Genomic DNA, 8,221 nt, shown 5'->3' on the forward strand with positions numbered 1-8,221 from the left:
TCTCCCGAATCAGCTGAATGCAAATCCAAAGTGAATACTAGCTGCTTCACACAGGCCTACTAGTTCCCTTCAGGATCAAGTCTGCATACTCTGAGGGCCTAAATTAGACCATTGGTAACATTCATTCAGCTCTATCAGTCTTAGCACTGTGAGATCTGTCACATAAAGGATCTGGCTGCTTCCACTCCTGCTCAATAGAGCTATGTCACTACAGTAGATCACTTCCAAGCAGATAACACAATGCTTAAAATATCAGTAGCAGCAAATTACAGTCTCTGGTGCTGCTAATTCAGTTGAGGTTGGGACTTCTTGCTGGCACTGAGGGAAAAGTTTTAGAAAATTTCCCTACCGTAGATATGGACAGACCCTAAGAGTGACTTGGAGGTGGTGAACAGGGGGGAGGAACAGGACTGGGGACAGGATGGGACAGGACAGGATTGGGACTTGGCTAAATGCATAATTTTATAAATTATTTTATGCCTCATTTAAATACCAGCTACCTTCATACTCAGCTGCATTTCACTCAAATCCTCATTGGAAAAAATCACTAGCAGGTACAGTGGACTGAACCAATTTAAATTTTGCTGTATGGTAGGCAAAAGAATACTCTTCCAATTTTAAGCAGTGGACTGCCTGAGCCCCTGTTTTGAATGTAGCCCTTAGGGCCTGCCTGATCTGCAGAAGTGGTCAGTGCCATTTAGTCCAGCTAGTGGGAACTGTAGGTACTCGGCATTTTTGAAAAGGTAGAAGTTAGATGCTGAACGTGTAAAGGAACCAAATGTGAGAAAAGTTTGGAAAACGTGTCTGCAAATGACTGGTCCAAGGATGCTAATTTGCTCAGCAAGTTAGTGACAGAGGTGGGAACATGACAACAATTGATCCTCTCCTTGTTACCTTTGGCCTGCTCCCTCCGTCTATTGAAAGACTTTCTACAGGATCAAGAAACAGGGGAACTATGCCAGAGAATCACTATTTCCTCTCCCTTTCCTCATGGAAGCAAAACATAATATTTAATTTTCTATTATCAAATTATTTTTGCTTTCTGTTTTAGGTCAGGATTAACCTGTAAACATGTTAGTGTCAGAACTTCAGAAGAGGAATAAGAAAAAGAAAGTAGTTTAAAAAGCCCCACTACGTTTTCCCACTTAGAAAATAACATAGCGGGTGCAACAATTGCTATAGCAGCAGAGGAAATTGCTATGTGGTTTATTCATATTAGTATTAACGGGCTCTTTTTACAGGAAACAGAGAGAGAGTTTCAGTATATCACTATATTTTACAAAAAAAGATATTACCTCTCTCCTCCACCATAAAACTGATGGTGATCCAAATGAGATTTTTTAGGTATGTTCTATTGATCGATATTGAAGAAACTAAAATGCAGTAGTCTCCCAAAATCTTTAGGAATAATCCCTTCCTAAAGATACATTATCAAGCATATTCCCAGTCTGTGAAAAGAAAGAAGGGCAGGCCTTGGTTTCATTTATTTCCATGAATCATAATTTAGCCAACCTCCAACATATTCTGTACAAGTACATTCAGGAACATGGCTCTGCCTCCCAGAGTCCCATGCATACAAATCTCAATGTTGTATTGTTTTGCTCACTTTCCCCTCTCAAACTTCCACATAAATTAGAACCAGTCACATCCTCAAAAAAAAAAAAAAAAAAGCAGAAAGATGGCCTGTGCTAGAGGAAAAGGATTCTGTGCGTGACAAAAATCAGCAAACCTCACCAGACAGAAGATGACATTTTGACTTTCTCAGGAGATGTGCACTAAAAAAAGGGTGAAGGACATTGACATTTTCTTAAAATTCAGATCATAGAATAACACTATTTTTTCATTAAAAAAATCTATAATGGATAAAACCTCGGTTTTACACACTGTTTTTTCTTAGTTCTTACTAGGATTCTAGACTTACCTCCTAAAAGTCATTAAAGTTGAATGAAAATCTGTCATATCAAATCTGGGTGCTGAATGAGGACATTTCTCTAGTGATCATTGAGAGCACAGAAAATGACATTAGTAGAAGTTTAACTTCCACAGCAACGGTGCTTTCTTTTGTTGTCCAACAAATGCAGCTTCTATAAAGGAGATTATTTACTACTGATGAGAGAAGAGAGTGAAAAGTACACATTTGAAGTGTACTCAAGCTAGCTTTACCATTTTGGCTTTATTTTGACGTTACAAATGACTTCACGCCATATTCCAAGTTATATGTAACCTTTACTAGTCAAAAAGAAAGCTATTATATGTAGAATATCTGATTCTCCTTTCCCTTACGTCCATATGATTTTCCTGAAAGGGTTGTTTTTTTTCAGTTACACCATGAAAGGAGAATCTAGCAAGAGACTCAGCTTGAGACATGTTCTTGAGGTTTGTTCATATTGGAAATGAAAAATAAATAGTGTAACTAGGGCAGAGCCAGTGGGACACCAGCCCCTGGCACTGTTTCAGAGGGTGTGCCATTAGCATCCTGCAGCACTCCACAATCCCCACTCATTAGTGCTTAGCATTCCCCTGCATTCCTCCCCCAACTTTTCGGAGCTCATCAGCATCTCTAGGCAAAATTACTAGCAGTAGCTACACCTCTGGAAAAAGGCCCCTGTGCAAGATAGACCATCTCTGAGCAGAAGGACAGACTTGTACTGCATGAACAACAAAAAAGGACTTGATTTTACTATACTTATTAGGTAATGTTTCCATTAGCGGAAGACTCACCAAAACCTACTACTTTCCATCCGTTATCTGAAAATTCTTCATTTTCAACTATTTTTAGTTTTTTGGACAAAGTAAAGATTTCAGTTTTGGGGGGGGGGGGTTGGTTTGTTCAAAATTTTAAAAAATGAAGATTTTCAAGGAAAAGAGACCATGAAAATACTCATTTTATCAAACATCCAATTAGCTGTCAGAAAAGATTTTGATAAAACCTTTATAAACAGCCATAATTTCAATATTTTGCAGTGTGACTTTGATCTCCATACAGCAATAGTGCTTTTCACAGCACTTTTGTTTTATCTATCTCTTTGTAAATTTGTAGACAAAAGCTACTTTTATTTGAGAGAGCTGGAACCAGATGGTGAGCACTGTTGGGTCAAGGCAGCCTCTACCTGGGCACCTAAGAGAAGCTAACAGCAGGGATTGTAGAACCTGAACTAAACGGCAGCCTCAACACATGCTCACATGCAAAGGAAGTTGCAACTTCCCTCCTTAAAGTGGTGACACAAGTCATCCATGTGGGAGGGGCAGGGGAAAACCCTATGACTCAGAGAGCATGAAATATAGTTCTACCTCTATTTTGAGACATCTTAAAAAAAATCACTTGAGCCAGAGCCATGAACAGGGGGTTTTGTGGGGGAAACTTATTCACACATTGCACATTTGCATTGCATGCCTCTGGTTCAAATAAAAGGGCTCTCAGTTTAACAGACAGCCAAGTTTATAGATAAAACCCCCCATCTCAGACCAGTTTCTGTATGTCTCATATCACAGCCCCTTGAGGTTCTGTTTCCATAGACTCCCACACAAGTTTCTTTGCTAACCCACACTCTGAAGTGAGCACACGCTGTAGGCCACAGCTGCAAGCTATTTCATCACATCTGCTGTTTTGTTTCACAACTGCCTTTGTGTTTGGGCGATAAGAATAAACAAGACCTAACAGAATTGGCTTTTTTTTGGAACTTCAGGGCATAAACTTAAACATTAAGTCCCGTGAATGAAGCTGCAAGGGAGCAGGGAGACCTCATCCTGTTCTTGGACTACTTGTTGTCAGAGGCTGAACAACAAGATGAGGTCACCAGCACCCCCAAACAGCCTTACAGGCCACGCCACTGTGCATGCAACCCACGCACCAACTGTGATCTGTCTCAGTAGGTGAGACTGTGGCAGTAAGGGGAGGCTGTGTGGGCAACAGAGAGGAACTTAAAGGAAAAACAATTGCATATATAATGTGGTATAAGCCACTCCTCAAATTTCACCATCTGAGAAAATAGCAACATGACTGATCCACACTGAAGCCAAAAGATGACAAAATTAAAAAACCCACCCCTGCCAATATTAAAAATAAGACACTAATGTTAGTAAATTGCAGTCAGCATCTGGTGGTCCCAAGGTAGAAGGCAAGATTCACTCTGTGGTTCTTTAACATACTGCAGTCTCTGTTCTCAAGATATTTATAACCTCTTTGTAAATATAGGAATTGTGTTACTGTTTGACCGGATACAGACTGACCTATTTACACACAAAACTTTCTTAAAAAAAATTGGCCTGAACCTTTACTATAATTTTTTTTTTCAGAAGGCAGGCTAGAGATGCATCTTATAGATCAGGGGTGGGCAAAATGGCAGATCCGGCCGCTGGTCAGACTCCATGTCCTAGCAGCCGCTGCCCATGTGGCTAGGGCCAGTTTCCATGGAGACCCCAGCAACAGCTGTGCTGTGATAACCGGGGCCCAGGGTTTCCATGGAGACAGACCCCAGCAGTGCTGGCAGGGCGCATACCAGAATGCAGAGCTGCTCTGCAGCTGGGCTGGGATCTTGTGGCAGTGACAGCATAGTCTGGAGCTGGGGCAGAGTCACAATCTGCTGCCTGCACGCCCCTGCCCGGAGCATGAATGCTGCAGATCACGGCTCTGCCCCAGCTCCGGACCATGCTGTCACTGCTGCAAGATCCCAGCCCGGCTGTGGAGCAGCTCCATGCCATGCCACCTGCCCTGCCAGGAGGAACGGCACTAGGGGAGGGCTTAAAATTCTTCATAGCCCCACCATAGCCGTCCCTCCCAGTGCTGCCACCACCCACCCTGCACAGGTGGTGGTAGCTGAGCCTGCCTTGGTCCTGCCCACAGCACAGCGCCCCTCAGCCCCCACACCAGGAAGAAGGTGGCACTGCTGTTGTGATGCATAAGCTTACATGGGCCCAAGCTCACCTCATCAGATGCTGTGAAAAGACATGCACAGAGCAGTTAATCAAAGAACTATGTTTTGTGTTCAAAACATTCTAAGTGGGGAGAGGGAGGGCAGTGCTGGAAGAGCCAAGCAAGTAATAATCTGTAGGGGTAATCAGGGCACAAAAGCTAGTTCAGGTAATGTTATAAGAAGCCATAGTCTCTCTTTAGACCATACTTAACACAATCCAGTCTGTAGATGATTTTTTGTTCTACAATGTCTTGTTTGAGACTGCTTTTAAAGTTCTGTTGTTTAAGAACAGCCACTCTGAGGTCAGTGAGGGAGTGTCCAGGAAGATAAAAGTATTCTGCCACAGGCTTACGTGAGTTTTTGAACTCGATGTCAAATCAATGTCCCCACATTCTTCCATGCAGAGACTGCTCCATCTGTCTAATGCAGACAGCAGAGGGGCATTGTAAGCAAGTGATGGCATAAGATGTTGGTAATCTTCTTCTGCAGTCCCTTGGAGTCAAGAATGATTGTCTCCCATGGTTGTCTGATCTGTGCGTCCAAATATAGCTGATGTGGCCTATCCAGGATCAGCCGACTCTACTGCAGCTCAGACATGTATTTGTATGGGATGGGTGGCGATGGATTCTTGATTTGGTCTACAACGCACTGTTTCTCCTGCTCACACTTTTCCATCTCCTGTTGCTGTGAGGTTTCAAAGTAGTGAGACTGCTACAGCAGTCTCTTTTCCATTTGGAGTGGGCAATAGCTTCCCATGAGTTGACATCAATATTGCATTATTTTAAAGCTGGCCTTGAGGACATCTCTGAAGTGCTTTCTCAGCCCTCCTTTTAGTGTACACCTTGAATGAGCTGGAAGAATAAAACTTGCTTCAGGAGCCTGGAGTCAGACATTCAGATGGTATAGCTGGCCCAGTGAAGGTGATGTCAGATGATAATCATCTCAATACTTATGGTGTTTGCTTGCAGAAGGATGCTAAAGTTGGTGCATTTGTCTTCCCACTGGATTTGGAGGCTCTTCCACACATAGCATGGATGGTACTTCAACAACTATAAATGTCTGTTGTATATTGTCCATGTCTCAGCTCTGTATAGCAAGTAGTCGTGGGGGTCTGTACAGCAAGTAGTTGTGGGGGTCATGACTACTTGATAAACCTTGCTTGGTTTTGTGTCTGAAGTTGCAGCCTTTGAACACTCATCTCTGTTTCAGAGTTTCACCATAGATCTGAACTACCAGAGCTGGGTACTGTTCATTAGAAGCTTGTTGGCGGAGGACCTTAGGCTTCTGAATGTTAAGCATCAGTCCTGTTTTCTTGTACACGTCAGTAAAGACGTCAATGATTGCCTGCAGGTCTGCTTCCAAGCGAGCACACACTACAGTATATAAGCGTACTAGAGCTCAATGACTAAGGCTGGGGCTGTCTTGGTTTTGGCTTGGAGTTGGCTGAAGTTAAACAGCTTACTATTCATTTGGTAGCTGAGATCCACTCCATCTGGAAGCTTGCTGGTGATCAGGTCACAGCAAGGAATATTGAGAAGGGTGTTGGAGCAATGGCACAGCCTTGCTTAACTCCTATTTTAACCTCAAAGGGATATGTGATAGACCCATTATTGAGAACCACCGCTCACATACCATCATGGAACAGGCAGAGAATTGTGACACATTTCAGTGGGCATCCATACTTCAGAAGGATCCTGCACAACACTTCTTGGCTGACAGTGTCAAAAGCTTTCATGAGGTTGTATACAGAAGGCTACGTAGAGAGGCCTATGCTGTTCCCAGCATTTCTCTTGTGGCTAGTAAGCTGTGACGGTCATATCAGTTGTGCTTCTTGATGCCCTAAACATACATTGAAATTCCAGGAGGAGCTCTTCAGCAAGTGGAAGGAGACAGTTCAAGAGGGTTCTCACAATGGTCTTTCCTGTGATGGACAGTCAGATGTCCCCTGTAGTTTTCACAGTCAGGCTTGTCTCCTTTCTTGAAGATTGTGCCAAACATGGCATCCTAGGTCATCTGGGATTTCCTTATAACTTCAGATCCTTAAGATGATGGCATGAAGCTCTAATGTGAGCTCTTCTCTCCTCCTGCTTGAAGATTTCTGTGTGGGGGAATTCCATCTGCTCCAGATGCCTTGTCATTCTTCATCTACTTGATGGCTTTCCTTACCTTGTCAAGGAAAGCCATCGAGTGGAAGGATTCTGAGATCATCTCTGACTGGGTGTTGCAGAATGGAGTTGAGAATGCTCTCATCAACAACAAAATCTTGATTGAAAAGGTCTCCAAAATGCTCCTTCCAATGGGAATTGATGGCTCCCCTTTCCTTGATCAGGTCTTGTCCATCCTTAGTTCTCAAGGGGGGTTAGTTTCCACGTGCTTGGATTGTAGATGGCTTTGGTGGCACTGAAGAAACCATGTGCATCATGGGTGACATGTTGAATCTCCTTAGCCTTGTCTTCCCACCATTTGCTGATCCTCCTTTGGACCTCTACCTTGGCTTATTGGAGCACAAAAGGTCTTGCGCTTGCAACCAATCAACTTTTGGATCTCCTGGGCGTTCTCATCAAACTAGCCTTGTTGTTTCCTGGTAAAGAAATTAAGTGCCTCTTCACAGGTGCTGATGATAGTGGCCTTGAGGGCACCCCCTATGCTGCTGACATTCTCCGATGGTGGTTGACTGAAATTCACCTTTTTCATTGAGGCACTGGTGGAAGAGGTCTTCCTTGCTTAGATCCTTGAGTCCTTTGATGTTGATCTTCCATTGGCATTGCTGGTGCTGCAGCCATCATTTGGAAGCCAATCTGACTGACATAACTGAGTGGATGAATCAGTGATCAGTCCAGCAATCATTAGTGTCACGGGGGCACTCGGGTGCCCCGTGCCTAAGTAGGGATTAGGGCCGCTGCTAATTTGCCAGGGCAGCTCAGGTGCTGGTTGCTGGAGCAACCAGGCTGGTCAGGTGACCAGAAGGGGGCAGGGCCGGGCCCTTATAAACAGCCAGGCTGGAGCCTGGCTAGCAGTTCCCTTCTGGCAGTCTGAGGGGTAAGAGCTCTGCAGGAGAGCTAAGCCGAGCAGTGCAGCCTGAGCACCCAGAGGGCTGCATTATGGTGAAGGTGAAGAGAAGCCTGACTGGGAGGCTTTGGCCAGAGAGCCAGGAGGGCCTGGACTTTATGTGATAGCCGGTAGGCTGATTGTTATGTTATAGCTGGTAGGCTGATTGTTTTGTTACAGCCGGTTGGCTTATGGTTCAGTTGTGTATATCACTGGAGGACCGGGTGAGGCTGTAGGGGTGTGAGGAGGCCTCACAGGAG

This window comes from Gavialis gangeticus, unplaced genomic scaffold (assembly GCF_001723915.1).
Source record: "Gavialis gangeticus isolate Ggan-Ray unplaced genomic scaffold, GavGan_comp1, whole genome shotgun sequence".
In the NCBI taxonomy this organism is placed as follows: Eukaryota; Metazoa; Chordata; order Crocodylia; family Gavialidae; genus Gavialis; species Gavialis gangeticus.